Source organism: Scyliorhinus torazame, chromosome 10, assembly GCF_047496885.1.
Source record: "Scyliorhinus torazame isolate Kashiwa2021f chromosome 10, sScyTor2.1, whole genome shotgun sequence".
Classification (NCBI taxonomy): domain Eukaryota; kingdom Metazoa; phylum Chordata; class Chondrichthyes; order Carcharhiniformes; family Scyliorhinidae; genus Scyliorhinus; species Scyliorhinus torazame.
In genome coordinates this window covers 124959271-124977024 of record NC_092716.1, presented here as the reverse complement: position 1 = coordinate 124977024, position 17754 = coordinate 124959271, and the positions used below count along the sequence as shown (strand labels likewise).

At 50.8% G+C, this 17754-nt stretch overlaps 1 long non-coding RNA gene across 1 annotated transcript in view; it reads right to left on the bottom strand.

Annotated features, from left to right (window-relative positions):
- The window catches only part of LOC140430911 (uncharacterized), a 257042-nt gene that overhangs the window by 202557 nt on the left and 36731 nt on the right, over nucleotides 1-17754 (bottom strand). The window lies entirely within an intron of this gene.

Below are 17754 nucleotides of genomic sequence, written 5' to 3'. Positions count from 1 at the left end.
TCCCAGTCACAGAGTCAATCTCCCAGTCACAGTCAATCTCCCAGTCACAGAGTCAGTCTCCCCATCACCGAGTAACTCTCCAAGTCACAGAATCACTCTCCAAGTCACAGAGTCAATCTCCCAGTCACAGAGTCAGTACCCCAGTCACAGAGTCAATCTCCCAGTCACAGAGTCAATCTCCCAGTCACAGAGTCAACCTCCCAGTCACAGAGTCAATCTCATGGTCACAGAGTCAGTCTCCCAGTCACAGAGTCAGTCTCCCAATCACAGAGTCAATCTCCCAGTCACAGGGTCAATCTCCCAGTCACAGGGTCAATCTCCCAGTCACAGAGTCAATCTCCCAGTCACAGAGTCAATCTCCCAGTCAGAGTCTGTCTCCCAATCACAGACTCAGTCTCCCAGTCACAGAGTCAGTCTCCCAGTCACGCAGTCAATCTCCCAGTCACAGATACAATCTCCCAGTCACAGAGTCAGTCTCCCGGTCACAGAGTCAGTCTCCCGGTCACAGAGTCAGTCTCCCGGTCACAGAGTCAGTCTCCCGGTCACAGAGTCAGTCTCCCAGTCACAGAGTCAGTCTCCCAGTCACAGAGACAGTCTCCCAGTCACAGAGTCAGTCTCCCGGTCACAGAGTCAATCTCCGAGTCACAGAGTCAGTCTCCCAGTCACAGAGTCAGTCTCCCAGTCACAGAGTCAGTCTCCCAGTCACAGAGTCAGTCTCCCAGTCACAGAGTCAATCTCCCAGCACAGAGTCAGTCTCCCAGTGACAGAGTCAGTCTCCCAGTCACAGAGTTACTCTCCCAGTCACGCAGTCAATCTCCCAGTCACAGAGTCAATCTCCCGGTCACAGTGTCAGTCTCTCGGTCACAGAGTCAGTCTCCCAGTCACAGAGTCAGTCTCCCAGTCACAGAGTCAGTCTCCCAGTCACAGAGTTAGTCTCCCAGTCACAGAGTCAGTCACCCAGTCACAGAGTCAGTCTCCCGGTCACAGAGTCAATCTCCCAGTCACAGAGTCAATCTCCCAGTCACAGAGTCAATCTCCTAGTCACAGAGTCAATCTCCCAGTCACAGAGTCAGTCTCCCGGTCACACAGTCAATCTCCCGGTCACAGAGTCAGTCTCCCGGTCACAGAGTCAGTATCCCGGTCACAGAGTCAGTCTCCCAGTCACAGTGTCAATCTCTAAGTCACAGAGTCAATCTCCAAGTCACAGGGTCAATCTCCCAGTCACAGAGTCAATCTCCCAGTCACAGAGTCAATCTCCCAGTCACAGAGTCAGTCTCCCCATCACCGAGTCACTCTCCAAGTCACAGAGTCACTCTCCAAGTCACAGAGTCAATCTCCCAGTCACAGAGTCAGTCTCCCAGTCACAGAGTCAATCTCCCAGTCACAGAGTCAATCTCCCAGTCACAGAGTCAATCTCCCAGTCACAGAGTCAATCTCCCAGTCACAGAGTCAGTCTCCCGGTCACACAGTCAATCTCCCGGTCACAGAGTCAGTCTCCCGGTCACAGAGTCAGTATCCCGGTAACAGAGTCAGTCTCCCGGTCACAGAGTCAGTCTCCCGGTCACAGAGTCAGTCTCCCAGTCACAGAGTCAGTCTCCCAGTCACAGAGAAATCTCCCAGTCACAGAGTCAGTCTCCCAGTCACAGAGTCAATCTCCCAGTCACAGAGTCAGTCTCCCAGTCACAGAGTTACTCTCCCAGTCACGCTGTCAATCTCCCAGTCACAGAGTCAGTCTCCCAGTCACACAGTCAATCTCCCGGTCACAGAGTCAGTCTCCCGGTCACAGAGTCAGTATCCCGGTCACAGAGTCAGTATCCCGGTCACAGAGTCAGTCTCCCGGTCACAGAGTCAGTGCCCCGGTCACAGAGTCAGTCTCCTGGTCACAGAGTCAGTCTCCCAGGCACAGAGTCAGTCTCCCGGTCACAGAGACAGTCTCCCGGTCACAGAGACAGTCTCCCGGTCACAGAGTCAGTCTCCCGGTCACAGAGTCAATCGCCGAGTCACAGAGTCAGTCTCCCAGTCACATTGTCAGTCTCCCAGTCACAGAGTCAATCTCCCAGTCACAGAGTCAGTCTCCCAGTCACAGAGTCAATCTCCCAGTCACAGAGTCAGTCTCCCAGTCACAGAGTCAGTCTCCCAGTCACAAAGTCAATCTCCCAGTCACAGAGTCAGTCTCCCAGTCACAGAGTCAGTCTCCCAGTCACAAAGTCAATCTCCCAGTCAGAGTCAGTCTCCCAGTCACAGAGTCAGTCTCCCGGTCACAGAGTCAATCTCCCAGTCACAGAGTCAATCTCCCAGTCACAGAGTCAATCTCCCAGTCACAGAGTCAATCTCCCAGTCACAGAGTCAGTCTCCCGGTCACACAGTCAATCTCCCGGTTACAGAGTCAGTCTCCCGGTCACAGAGTCAGTATCCCGGTCACAGAGTCAGTCTCCCGGTCACAGAGTCAGTCTCCCGGTCACAGAGTCAGTCTCCCGGTCAGAGAGTCAGTCTCCCGGTCACAGAGTCAGTCTCCCGGTCAGAGAGTCAGTCTCCCAGTCACAGAGTCAGTCTCCCAGTCACAGAGAAATCTCCCAGTCACAGAGTCAGTCTCCCAGTCACAGAGTCAATCTCCCAGTCACAGAGTCAGTCTCCCAGTCACAGAGTCAGTCTCCCAGTCACAAAGTCAATCTCCCAGTCACAGAGTCAGTCACCCAGTCACAGAGTCAGTCTCCCAGTCACAGAGTCAGTCTCCCAGTCACAGAGTTACTCTCCCAGTCACGCAGTCAATCTCCCAGTCACAGAGTCAGTCTCCCAGTCACACAGTCAATCTCCCGGTCACAGAGTCAGTCTCCCGGTCACAGAGTCAGTATCCCGGTCACAGAGTCAGTATCCCGGTCACAGAGTCAGTATCCCGGTCACAGAGTCAGTCTCCCGGTCACAGAGTCAGTGCCCCGGTCACAGAGTCAGTCTCCTGGTCACAGAGTCAGTCTCCCAGTCACAGAGTCAGTCTCCCGGTCACAGAGACAGTCTCCCGGTCACAGAGACAGTCTCCCGGTCACAGAGTCAGTCTCCCGGTCACAGAGTCAATCGCCGAGTCACAGAGTCAGTCTCCCAGTCACAAAGTCAATCTCCCAGTCACAGAGTCAGTCTCCCAGTCACAGAGTCAGTCTCCCAGTCACAGAGTCAGTCTCCCAGTCACAGAGCCAGTCTCCCAGTGACAGAGTCAATCTCCCAGTCACAGAGTCAATCTCCAAGTCACAGAGTCAATCTCCCAGTCACAGTCACCCTCCCAGTCACAGGGTCAATCTCCCAGTCACAGAGTCAATCTCCCAGTCACAGAGTCAATCTCCCAGTCACTGAGTCAGTCTCCCCATCACCGAGTCAATCTGCCAGTTACAGAGTCAATCTCCCAGTCACAGTGTCAATCTCCCAGTCACAGAGTCAATCTCCCAGTCACAGAGTCAGTCTCCCAGTCACAGAGTCAGTCTCCCAGTCACAGAGTCAATCTCCCAGTCACAGAGTCAATCTCCCAGTCACAGAGTCACTCTCCCAGTCACAGAGCCAATCTCCCAATCACAGAGTCAATCTCCCAGTCACAGAGTCAATCTCCCAGTCACAGTCACCCTCCCAGTCACAGGGTCAATCTGCCAGTGACAGAATCAATCTCCCAGTCACAGAGTCAATCTCTCAGTCACAGAGTCAATCTCCCAATCACAGAGTCAATCTCCCAGTCACAGAGTCAATCTCCCAGTCACAGAGTCAATCTCCCAGTCACAGAGTCAATCTCTAAGTCACAGAGTCAATCTCCAAGTCACAGGGTCAATCTCCCAGTCACAGAGTCAATCTCCCAGTCACAGAGTCAATCTCCCAGTCACAGAGTCAGTCTCCCCATCACCGAGTCACTCTCCAAGTCACAGAGTCACTCTCCAAGTCACAGAGTCACTCTCCAAGTCACAGAGTCACTCTCCAAGTCACAGAGTCAATCTCCCAGTCACAGAGTCAGTCTCCCAGTCACAGAGTCAATCTCCCAGTCACAGAGTCAATCTCCCAGTCACAGAGTCAATCTCCCAGTCACAGAGTCAGTCTCCCGGTCACACAGTCAATCTCCCGGTCACAGAGTCAGTCTCCCGGTCACAGAGTCAGTATCCCGGTCACAGAGTCAGTCTCCCGGTCACAGAGTCAGTCTCCCGGTCACAGAGTCAGTCTCCCAGTCACAGAGTCAGTCTCCCAGTCACAGAGAAATCTCCCAGTCACAGAGTCAGTCTCCCAGTCACAGAGTCAATCTCCCAGTCACAGAGTCAGTCTCCCAGTCACAGAGTTACTCTCCCAGTCACGCAGTCAATCTCCCAGTCACAGAGTCAGTCTCCCAGTCACACAGTCAATCTCCCGGTCACAGAGTCAGTCTCCCGGTCACAGAGTCAGTATCCCGGTCACAGAGTCAGTATCCCGGTCACAGAGTCAGTCTCCCGGTCACAGAGTCAGTGCCCCGGTCACAGAGTCAGTCTCCTGGTCACAGAGTCAGTCTCCCAGGCACAGAGTCAGTCTCCCGGTCACAGAGACAGTCTCCCGGTCACAGAGACAGTCTCCCGGTCACAGAGTCAGTCTCCCGGTCACAGAGTCAATCGCCGAGTCACAGAGTCAGTCTCCCCGTCACATTGTCAGTCTCCCAGTCACAGAGTCAATCTCCCAGTCACAGAGTCAGTCTCCCAGTCACAGAGTCAATCTCCCAGTCACAGAGTCAGTCTCCCAGTCACAGAGTCAGTCTCCCAGTCACAAAGTCAATCTCCCAGTCACAGAGTCAGTCTCCCAGTCACAGAGTCAGTCTCCCAGTCACAAAGTCAATCTCCCAGTCACAGAGTCAGTCTCCCAGTCACAGAGTCAGTCTCCCGGTCACAGAGTCAATCTCCCAGTCACAGAGTCAGTCTCCCGGTCACAGAGTCAGTCTCCCAGTCACAGAGTCAGTCTCCCAGTCACAGAGAAGTCTCCCAGTCACAGAGTCAGTCTCCCAGTCACAGAGTCAATCTCCCAGTCACAGAGTCAGTCTCCCAGTCACAGAGTCAGTCTCCCAGTCACAAAGTCAATCTCCCAGTCACAGAGTCAGTCACCCAGTCACAGAGTCAGTCTCCCAGTCACAGAGTCAGTCTCCCAGTCACAGAGTTACTCTCCCAGTCACGCAGTCAATCTCCCAGTCACAGAGTCAGTCTCCCAGTCACACAGTCAATCTCCCGGTCACAGAGTCAGTCTCCCGGTCACAGAGTCAGTATCCCGGTCACAGAGTCAGTATCCCGGTCACAGAGTCAGTCTCCCGGTCACAGAGTCAGTGCCCCGGTCACAGAGTCAGTCTCCTGGTCACAGAGTCAGTCTCCCAGTCACAGAGTCAGTCTCCCGGTCACAGAGACAGTCTCCCGGTCACAGAGACAGTCTCCCGGTCACAGAGTCAATCGCCGAGTCACAGAGTCAGTCTCCCAGTCACATTGTCAGTCTCCCAGTCACAGAGTCAATCTCCCAGTCACAGAGTCAGTCTCCCAGTCACAGAGTCAATCTCCCAGTCACAGAGTCAGTCTCCCAGTCACAGAGTCAGTCTCCCAGTCACAGAGTCAGTCTCCCAGTCACAAAGTCAATCTCCCAGTCACAGAGTCAGTCTCCCAGTCACAGAGTCAGTCTCCCAGTCACAGAGTCAGTCTCCCAGTCACAGAGTCAATCTCCCAGTCACAGAGTCAATCTCCAAGTCACAGAGTCAATCTCCCAGTCACAGTCACCCTCCCAGTCACAGGGTCAATCTCCCAGTCACAGAGTCAATCTCCCAGTCACAGAGTCAATCTCCCAGTCACTGAGTCAGTCTCCCCATCACGGAGTCAATCTGCCAGTTACAGAGTCAATCTCCCAGTCACAGTGTCAATCTCCCAGTCACAGAGTCAATCTCCCAGTCACAGAGTCAGTCTCCCAGTCACAGAGTCAGTCTCCCAGTCACAGAGTCAGTCTCCCAGTCACGCAGTCAATCTCCCAGTCACAGAATCAATCTCCCAGTCACAGAGTCAGTCTCCCGGTCACAGAGTCAGTCTCCCAGTCACAGAGTCAGTCTCCCAGTCACAGAGACAGTCTCCCGGTCACAGAGTCAGTCTCCCAGTCACAGAGTCAGTCTCCCAGTCACAGAGTCAGTCTCCCAGTCACAGAGTCAGTCACCCAGTCACAGAGTCAGTCTCCCGGTCACAGAGTCAATCTCCCAGTCACAGAGTCAATCTCCCAGTCGCAGAGTCAATCTCCCAGTCACAGAGTCAATCTCCCAGTCACAGAGTCAATCTCCCAGTCACAGAGTCAATCTCCCAGTCACAGAGTCAGTCTCCCAGTCACAGAGTCAGTCTCCCAGTCACAGAGTTACTCTCCCAGTCACGCAGTCAATCTCCCAGTCACAGAGTCAATCTCCCGGTCACAGTGTCAGTCTCCCGGTCACAGAGTCAGTCTCCCAGTCACAGAGTCAGTCTCCCAGTCACAGAGTCAGTCTCCCAGTCACAGAGTCAGTCTCCCAGTCACAGAGTCAGTCTCCCAGTCACAGAGTCAGTCTCCCAGTCACAGAGTCAGTCTCCCAGTCACAGAGTCAGTCTCCCAGTCACAGAGTCAGTCACCCGGTCACAGAGTCAGTCTCCCGGTCACAGAGTCAATCTCCCAGTCACAGAGTCAATCTCCCAGTCACAGAGTCAATCTCCCAGTCACAGAGTCAATCTCCCAGTCACAGAGTCAATCTCCCGGTCACAGAGTCAGTCTCCCGGTCACAGAGTCAGTGCCCCGGTCACAGAGTCAGTCTCCTGGTCACAGAGTCAGTCTCCCAGTCACAGAGTCAATCTCCCAGTCACAGAGTCAGTATCCCGGTCACAGAGTCAGTCTCCCGGTCACAGAGTCAGTGCCCCGGTCACAGAGTCAGTCTCCCAGTCACAGAGTCAGTCTCCCAGCCACAGGGTCACTCTCCCAGTCACAGGGTCAATCTCGCAGTCACAGAGTCAATCTCCCAGTCACAGAGTCAATCTCCCAGTCACAGTCACCCTCCCAGTCACAGGGTCAATCTGCCAGTCACAGAGTCAATCTCCCAGTCACAGAGTCAGTCTCCCAGTCACAGAGTCAATCTCCCAATCACAGAGTCAATCTCCCAGTCACAGAGTCAATCTCCCAGTCACAGAGTCAATCTCCCAGTCACAGAGTCAATCTCCCAGTCACAGAGTCAATCTCTAAGTCACAGAGTCAATCTCCAAGTCACAGGGTCAATCTCCCAGTCACAGAGTCAATCTCCCAGTCACAGAGTCAATCTCCCAGTCACAGAGTCAGTCTCCCCATCACCGAGTCACTCTCCAAGTCACAGAGTCACTCTCCAAGTCACAGAGTCACTCTCCAAGTCACAGAGTCACTCTCCAAGTCACAGAGTCACTCTCCAAGTCACAGAGTCAATCTCCCAGTCACAGAGTCAGTCTCCCAGTCACAGAGTCAATCTCCCAGTCACAGAGTCAATCTCCCAGTCACAGAGTCAATCTCCCAGTCACAGAGTCAATCTCCCAGTCACAGAGTCAGTCTCCCGGTCACACAGTCAATCTCCCGGTCACAGAGTCAGTCTCCCGGTCACAGAGTCAGTATCCCGGTCACAGAGTCAGTCTCCCGGTCACAGAGTCAGCCTCCCGGTCACAGAGTCAGTCTCCCAGTCACAGAGTCAGTCTCCCAGTCACAGAGAAATCTCCCAGTCACAGAGTCAGTCTCCCAGTCACAGAGTCAATCTCCCAGTCACAGAGTCAGTCTCCCAGTCACAGAGTTACTCTCCCAGTCACGCAGTCAATCTCCCAGTCACAGAGTCAGTCTCCCAGTCACACAGTCAATCTCCCGGTCACAGAGTCAGTCTCCCGGTCACAGAGTCAGTATCCCGGTCACAGAGTCAGTATCCCGGTCACAGAGTCAGTCTCCCGGTCACAGAGTCAGTGCCCCGGTCACAGAGTCAGTCTCCTGGTCACAGAGTCAGTCTCCCAGTCACAGAGTCAGTCTCCCGGTCACAGAGACAGTCTCCCGGTCACAGAGACAGTCTCCCGGTCACAGAGTCAGTCTCCCGGTCACAGAGTCAGTGCCCCGGTCACAGAGTCAGTCTCCTGGTCACAGAGTCAGTCTCCCAGTCACAGAGTCAGTCTCCCAGTCACAGAGTCAATCTCCCGGTCACAGAGTCAGTATCCCGGTCACAGAGTCAGTCTCCCGGTCACAGAGTCAGTGCCCCGGTCACAGAGTCAGTCTCCCAGTCACAGAGTCAGTCTCCAAGCCACAGGGTCACTCTCCCAGTCACAGGGTCAATCTCGCAGTCACAGAGTCAATCTCCCAGTCACAGAGTCAATCTCCCAGTCACAGAGTCAGTCTCCCCATCATAGAGTCAATCTGCCAGTTACAGAGTCAATCTCCCAGTCACAGAGTCAGTCTCCCAGTCACAGAGTCAGTCTCCCAGTCACAGAGTCAGTCTCCCAGTCACGCAGTCAATCTCCCAGTCACAGAATCAATCTCCCAGTCACAGAGTCAGTCTCCCGGTCACAGAGTCAGTCTCCCAGTCACAGAGTCAGTCTCCCAGTCACAGAGACAGTCTCCCGGTCACAGAGTCAGTCTCCCAGTCACAGAGTCAGTCTCCCAGTCACAGAGTCAGTCTCCCAGTCACAGAGTCAGTCACCCAGTCACAGAGTCAGTCTCCCGGTCACAGAGTCAATCTCCCAGTCACAGAGTCAATCTCCCAGTCGCAGAGTCAATCTCCCAGTCACAGAGTCAATCTCCCAGTCACAGAGTCAATCTCCCAGTCACAGAGTCAGTCTCCCAGTCACAGAGTTACTCTCCCAGTCACGCAGTCAATCTCCCAGTCACAGAGTCAATCTCCCGGTCACAGTGTCAGTCTCCCGGTCACAGAGTCAGTCTCCCAGTCACAGAGTCAGTCTCCCAGTCACAGAGTCAGTCTCCCAGTCACAGAGTCAGTCTCCCAGTCACAGAGTCAGTCTCCCAGTCACAGAGTCAGTCTCCCAGTCACAGAGTCAGTCTCCCAGTCACAGAGTCAGTCTCCCAGTCACAGAGTCAGTCACCCAGTCACAGAGTCAGTCTCCCGGTCACAGAGTCAATCTCCCAGTCACAGAGTCAATCTCCCAGTCACAGAGTCAATCTCCCAGTCACAGAGTCAATCTCCCAGTCACAGAGTCAATCTCCCGGTCACAGAGTCAGTCTCCCGGTCACAGAGTCAGTGCCCCGGTCACAGAGTCAGTCTCCTGGTCACAGAGTCAGTCTCCCAGTCACAGAGTCAATCTCCCAGTCACAGAGTCAGTATCCCGGTCACAGAGTCAGTCTCCCGGTCACAGAGTCAGTGCCCCGGTCACAGAGTCAGTCTCCCAGTCACAGAGTCAGTCTCCCAGCCACAGGGTCACTCTCCCAGTCACAGGGTCAATCTCGCAGTCACAGAGTCAATCTCCCAGTCACAGAGTCAATCTCCCAGTCACAGAGTCAGTCTCCCCATCATAGAGTCAATCTGCCAGTTACAGAGTTAATCTCCCAGTCACAGAGTCAGTCTCCCAGTCACAGTCAGTCTCCCAGTCACAGAGTCAGTCTCCCAGTCACAGAGTCAGTCTCCCAGTCACAGTCAATCTCCCAGTCACAGGGTCAATCTCCCAGTCACAGAGTCAATCTCCCACTCGCTCTGTCTTCCTGTTATTCCTTCCAAAATGAATCACCTCACATTTTTCTGCATTAAACTCCATTTGCCACCTCTCAGCCCAGCTCTGCAGCTTATCTATAACCTGTAACATCCTTCTGCACTGTCCACAACTGCACCGACTTTTGTGTCACCTGCAAATTTACTCACCCATCCTTCTACGCCCTCCTCCAGGTCATTTATAAAAATGACAAACAGCAGTGGCCCAAAACAGATCCTTGTGGTACACCACTAGTAACTGGACTCCAGTCTGAACATTTCCCATCAACCACCACCCTTTGTCTTCTTCCAGCTAGCCAATTTCTGATCCAAACTGTTAAATCACCCTGAATCCCATGCCTCTGTATTTTCTGCATTAGCCTACCGTGGGGAACCTTATCAAACGCTTTACTGAAATCCATATACACCACATGAACTGCTTTACCCTCATCCACCTGTTTGGTCACCTTCTCAAAGAACTCAATAAGGTTTGTGAGGCACAGCCTACCCTTCACAAAACCGTGTTGAAAGCAGAATGCTGGGCCACACTCTTAAAAAGGGGGGTTTTGTTTTTGAATTGAAACAGTTAAGGGGGAATTCATTAAGTGTTATACATAGATTACTGTAGATGGGGAGTGTCTTTATGTTTGTAATTGATAAAAATTCTTGCTGTGTTTATATAAATGTTAATTAAGTTCTTAGAATAAAGCTGGTTTTGATTAAAGTGTCTGGGAAGACTGATGAATCACACCTGAAGGGAAGGCTCTTGTGCTCGTCCTAGCCAAATTCAACAAAAAGTTATAGATCAGGTGAACTTCATAATATACTTTGGAGTTTCTAAACCCTGGCTCATAACACTTACAACAACAGTTGTTTCCTTGATGGTTTCAGGAAATCCTTTCACCACAACCTCCTGAAACATTTGAACAGTTGTACCTCATTGTGTAGTGCTTGATCTGAGCAAGATACTTATCTGACAGATTCTTTTAAAAAAAATACATTTAGAGTACCCAAATCTCTTTATTTCCAATTAAAGAGTAATTTAGTGTGGCCAATTGACCTACCCTGCATATCTTTTTGCGTTATGAGGGTGAGACCACACAGACACGGGGAGAAGTGCAAACTCCACACGAACAGTGACCCAAGGCCGGGTTGAACCTGGGTACTCGGCGCCATGTGACAACAGTGCTAACCACTGCACCCCCGTGCTGCCCACTGTCTGTCAGATTCAATCTCAATGCTGAGTTGATCGTTCCAGAACATATTGTGCTGTTGCTTCTTGTTGAATCTGGACAATTTCTCTGTACTCACATCATCAATTTCCTTCAAAGAGTTGGAGAGAAGGTGACCCAGTTTGAAGTCTGTGTGGAGATGTTAGTGTTTGGCGAGAGAGGCATAGGTGAAACAATCCTGTCACATGTCACACTGGAAGTGTTTGTCTCCCATGTGGATTCACTGATGTTCCAACAACTGTGTGAAGGCTTTATTACAATGAGATATGCTTTCTCCCCTGTGAGTGTGTTGATGGACTAAGAATTACACTGACTTTGTTAAAGCTTTGTCTCAAACAACACACTTTCTCCCCTGTGTAAATCCTCTTGATGTCCTGAAGGGTCACAGTCATCATGAAAGTTTCAACAAAAACCTCCCACTTCAAGGGTTACGCTCCTTGTATGGAACTTCTCATGGACCAGGAGGTTACATGACCTGGAGAATGATTTGTTGCATTCATCACATGTGAATGGTTTCTCCCGTGTGAATGCGGTGTACACAGAGGCTCGCCGACACTGAGCATAATTTTTCACACACATCGCACTTAAATGGTTTGTCCCTGGTGTGAATACCTTGATGTACACAGAGATGATGACGAGAATGATTTATCACACACCTCACACATGAACGGTTTCTCTCCTGTGTGAATGCGTTAGTGTAGGCGGAGATCTGATGATGATGCCAATAGTTTGTCTGTGCTCGGTTCGAGCAGGAAACCATCAAACTGCTATCAACTGCCCCAGCAGCCCCAGACACACCCATACCCAACATCACAGCTTCCAAAGTCAGATTGACCTTCTTGAAAGTGAACCTTCGGAAGGCGACGGATCCTGACGGGATCCCTGGTCGTTCATTCAGTTGTGCAGACCAGCTGTGTTTGAGGACGTCTTCAACCTCTCCCTACTCCATTGCGAGGTCCCCATCTGTTTCAAGAAGATCCCCATCATACCGGTGCCAAAGAATGAGGCATCGTCTATCGTCCGGTGGCCTTGACATCGATAGCGCCACAACCGGTCCACAGCAGACGCCATCTCCCTGGCCCTACACTCATCCCTGGAGTATCTCGACAACAAGGACTCCTACATTAGACGCCTATTTATTGACGATAGCTCCGCCTTCAACAGCATAATCTCAGCTAAATTGATATCAAAGCTCTAAAATCTAAGACATTCTGCAACTGGATCCTCGACTTTCTGATCCATATACCACAATCAGTAAGGATAAACAACAACAACACCTCTTCCACGATGGTCCTCAATACAGGGGCCCTGAAGGTCTGTGTACTTAGCGCCCTACTATACACCTTATACACACATGACTGTGGCAAAATTTTGCTCCAACTCCATCGACAAGTTTGCTGATGACAGGATCATAGTGGGTCGGATCTCGAACAACGATGAGTGATAGTACAGGAGGGAGAGAGATAGAGAACCTAGTGGAGTGGTGTAACAATAACAATCAATGTCAGCAAAACTAAAGAGCGGGTCATTGACTTCAGGAAGCAAAGTATCGTACACAATTCTATCTGCATCAACGGGGCTGAGGTGGAGATGGTTAGCAGCTTCAATTCCTAGGTGTGCGCATCACCAACAATCTCCTGGTGCACCAACGTTGACGCTGCGACCAAGAATGCACAGCAGCATCTATACTTCCTCAGGAAATTAAGGAAATTCGGCATGTCCACATTGACTCTGACCAACCTTTTCAGATGCACCATAGAAGGCATCCTATCTGGCTGCATCACAGCCAGGTATGGCAACTGCTCGGCCCAAGACCGTAAGAAACTACAGAGAGTCGTGAACACAGCCCAGTCTGTCACACAAACCCGCTTCCCATCCATTGACTCTGACAACACCTCCCGCTGTCTTGGAAAAGCGGGCAGCATAATCAAAGGGCAGCACGGTAGCATTGTGGTTAACACAATTCCTTCACAGCTCCAGGGTCCCAGGTTCGATTCCCGGCTTGTGTCACTGTCTGTGTGGAGTCTGCACGTCCTCCCCGTGTGTGCGTGGGTTTCCTCCGGGTGCTCCGGTTTCCTCCCACAGTCCAAAGATGTGCAGGTTAGGTGGATTGGCCATGCTAAATTGCCCTTAGTGTCCAAAATTGCTCTTAGTGTTGGGTGGGGTTTCTGGGTTATGGGGATAGGGTGGAGGTGTGGACCTTGGGTAGGGTGATCTTTCCAAGAGCCGGTGCAGACTCGATGGGCCGAATTGCCTCCTTCTGCACTGTAAATTCTATTTTTTTTTTTTAAAAGACCCCTCCCACCAGGCTTATTCACTCTTCCAACTTCTTCCATCAAGCAGGAGATACAAAAGTCTGAGAACACGCACTAAAAGTTTCAAGAACAGCTTCTTTCCAGCTGTTACCAGACTCCTAAACGATCCTCATATGGACTGACCTCATCTCTTCACACATTCTCTACTGAGTAGTACTACACTCCTGTATGCTTCATCCGATGCCTGTCTATGTATTTACATTGTGTATTTTATACATGCCCTATGTATTTTCTTTTCATGTACGGAATGATCTGTCTGAACTGTGTTGCTAACTTTTGCCTTAGTTCAATTGCTCTGTTTTATCACCTTTGCTCTTGAGTCGCCAGGTACCGCCACGAGGTTCAAGTCCGGGTAATGATCAATAATCGAATACACCGCTTAGTAAGATTTAAATCAAAGCACATTTATTATACACAGTAATCACTACTCAACTATAAATTCTACGTCTAAGCTACTTCTACGACTAACAGGCCAATACTTAACTTGGAACTGGCCCACCAGGTCAGGGAAACGAATGGCCTTTCGTTCGGGTTCTGAGCCTGCGGGATTCGAAGTTGGTACAGATTGGTAGCTAGGAGCGCCTATCTCGTAGCGAGCGTTGAAGTAAGACTTACTGGATATCAGCGGCGGCTGGACCGGTCACTGTCAAGGGTTGGTTTGCGTTGCTGAGTGACCCGGTCGAGAAGAGAAGCAGAGGGCGATTTGAACTTGGGTTTGATTCTTATAGTCCCCAGGGGCTTCCCGCCTTTCGGGGCGGACCCTGTACCTGGTTCCAAGTGATTGGACTGTGTCCCAATCACTTGGTTCGATTTTCTCCAATGCTGAAGCGGCTCCCTGATCGATGGGCGGTCCTGAGGTGGTCGTTCACCTCCCTTTGTGTCAGCTTCTGCTGGCGCCAAAGAGTCTGGTTTGGCTTTATATGTCTAAATGTTGCTCATTGTTCCTGGGGATTGCTCATTAATATGCAGATGGCTGGTGTCTTGTTATGCTGATGGTTGCTGGTATCAATCTTGTCTGGCCTTTCCAGAATAAATACACACTCAACCTGCAGCTGGTCGTTTGTGTCCTGTTGGCTGACTTTCCCATCAGCATTTGCCGTTTGCCATTTTAAATCGGGAGTTAGCCATTCTAAATCGGGAGTTAGCCATTTTAACTGGCAGAACAATACTTTTCACTGTACCTCGGTACACGTGACAATAAATAAATCCAATCCAATCACGGTAGCACAGGGCAGCACGGTAGCACAGTGGTTAGCACTGTTGATTCACAGCTCTAGGTTCCCAGGTTCGATTCCCGGCTTTTGTCACTGTCTGTGCGGCGTACGCACTTTCTCCGTGTTTCTGCTTGGGTTTTTCGCGGGAGCTTCGGTTAGGTGAATTGGTCATGCTAAATTGCCCTTAGTGTCCAAACAAATGGTTGGTCGGGGTTATTGGGTTACAGGGATAGGGTGGAGGTGTAGGCTTGGCTAGAGTGCTCTTTCCAGGGCTGGTGCAGACTCGATGGGCCAAATGGTCTCCTTCTGCACTGTAAATTGATTTTATGAATCCAATCACACACCTCACATCTGAATGGTTTCTCTCCTGTGTGAATGCATTGGTGTCTGCGGCGGGTTGATGAATGCGAAAATGATTTGATACACACTTTGCACCGGAATGGTTTCTCACCTGTGTGAATCAGTTTGTGCACAAGGAGGGTCGATGATTGTGAGAATGGTTTATTGCACATTTCACATGTGAATGATTTTTCCCTTGTGTGAGTGGGCCGGTGATTCACCAGACCTGATAATTGTGTAATTGCCCATGTTACGCACCTCACATTTAAATGGTTTGTCCCTAGTGTGAGTGCGGCAGTGATACACTAGTGTCAATGACACTAGTGTCGGTGACTGTGCGAAGGCCCAATCACATACCTCACACTTGAATAGTTTCTCTTCCATGTAGCTGTCCTTTTGTTAACAGGACAGATTTTCGGCGGGAGCAGTGTCCAGGGGCCTGTCGGGAAGGTAAGAATAACTTTAAAAACTTCCCTTACAGGAGAAGCAGCTTCCAGATTTTTGGTGGGAGCAGTGTCCAGGGGCCTGTCGGAAAGGTAAGAATAACTTTTAAAACTTACCTTTACAGCTGCAGGAAGTCGGCGGTGGGGATTTCTGGGAAGATTTGTTAGTACCTGTATATAAGTTGGGCGGTTGCTAAACCCGAGACACTACACTTATAGTGTCCCCCACCCTTCCACCTCCTCTAATCTAAGGGGTTGAGTGATTATCAGATAAGCTCTTCCTTTCTTTTTCTTGTTTTATCTAGAGGGGATGGCAGGGAAGGCAGTACAATGTTCCTCCTGCAGAATGTTTGAGGTGTGGGACGCCGCCAGTGTCCCTGCTGATTTCATCTGTGGGAAATGCACCCATCTCCAGCTCCTCAGAAACCGTGTTAGGGAACTGGAGCTGGAACTGGATGAACTTCGGATCATTCGGGAGGCAGAGGTGGTTATAGATAGTAGCTACAGGGATGTAGTAATTCTGAAGAATAAAGATAGATGGGTGACGGTGAGAGGGGCTGGGAGGAAGCAGTCAGGACAGGGATCTCCTGTGGTCGCGTCCCTTAGTAACAAGTATACCGCTTTGGAAACTGTTGGGGGGGGGACTTACCAGGGGTAAGCCATGGGGTACAGGTCTCTGGAACAGAGTCTGTCCCTGTTGTTCAGAAGGGAAGGGGGGAGAGGAGTAGAGCATTAGTCATTGGAGACTCCATAGTTAGGGGGATAGATAGGAGATTCTGTGGGAACGAGAGATACCCGCGGTTGGTGTGTTGCCTCCCAGGTGCCAGGGTCCGCGATGTCTCGGATCGTGTTTTCGGGATCCTTGACGGGGAGGGGGAGCAGCCCCAAGTCGTGGTCCACATAGGTAACAACGACATAAGTAGGAAAAGGGATAGGGATGTAAGGCAGTAATTCAGGGAGCTAGGGTGGAAACTTAGATCTAGGACAAACAGAGTTATTATCTCTGGGTTGTTACCCATGCCACGTGCTAGCGAGACGAGGAATAGGGAGAGAGAGCAGTTGAACACGTGGCTACAGGGATGGTGCAGGAGCGAGGGTTTCAGATTCCTGGATAATTGGGGCTCCTTCTGGGGTAGGTGGGACCTCTACAAACGGGATGGTCTACACCTGGACCAGAGGAGTACCAATATCCGGGGGGGGGGGGGGGGGGGATTTACTAATGCTCTTCGGGAGGGTTTAAACTAGATCAGCAGGGGATTGGGAACCTGAATTGTAGCTCCAGTATACAGGAGGTTGAGAGTAGAGAGGTCATGAGTAAGGTTTCAAAGTTGCAGGAGTGTACCGGCAGGCAGGAAGGTGGTTTAAAGTGTGTCTACTTCAATGCCAGGAGCATCCGGAATAAGGTGGGTGAACTTGCGGCATGGGTTGGTACCTGGGACTTCGATGTTGTGGCCATCTAGGAGACATTGATAGAGCAGGGACAGGAATGGCTGTTGCCGGTGTCGGGGTTTAGATATTTCAGTAAGCTCAGGGAAGGTGGTAAAAGAGGGGGAGGGGTAGTATTGTTCGTCAAGGACAGTATTATGGTGGCAGAAAGAACGCTTGATGAGGACTCGTCCACTGAGGCTAGAAACAGGAAAGGTGAGGTCACCCTGTTAGGGGTTTTCTGTAGGCCTCCGAAAAGTTCCAGAGATGTAGTGGAAAGGATTGCAAAGATGATTCTGGATAGGAGCGAAAGTAACAGGGTAGTTGTTATGGGGGACTTTAACTTTCCAAATATTAACTGGAAATGCTACAGTTCGAGTACTTTAGATGGGTCCGTTTTTGTCCAATGTGTGCAGGAGGGTTTCCTGACGCAGTATGTAGATAGGCCAACGAGAGACGAGGCCATATTGGATTTGGTACTGGGTAATGAACCAGGACAGGTGTTAGATTTGGAGGTAGGAGAGCACTTTGGTGATAGTGACCACATTTCGATTACATTTACTTTAGTGATGGAAAGGGATAGGTATATACCGCAGGGCAAGAGTTATATCTGGGATGATGCGATGAGGCAAGACCTAGGATGCATCGGATGGAGAGAAAAACTGCAGGGGATGGGCACAATGGAAATGTGGAGCTTGTTCAAGGAACAGCTACTGCGTGTCCTTGATAAGTATGTACCTGTCAGGCAGGGAGGAAGTGGTCGAGCGAGGGAACCATGGTTTACTAAAGCAGTTGAAACACTTGTCAAGAGGAAGAAGGAGGCTTATGTAAAGATGAGACGTGAAAGTTCAGTTAAGGCGCTCGAGAGTTACAAGTTAGCTAGGAAGGACCTAAAGAGAGAGCTAAGAAGAGCCAGGAGGGGACATGAGATGTCTTTGGCAGGTAGGATCAAGGATAACCCAAAAGCTTTCTATAGATATGTCAGGAATAAAAGAATGACTAGGGCAAGAGTAGGGCCAGTCAAGGACAGTAGTGGGTAGTTGTGTGTGGAGTCCGAGGAGATAGGAGAGGTGCTAAATGAATATGTTTTGTCAGTATTCACACAGGAAAAGGACAATGTTGTTG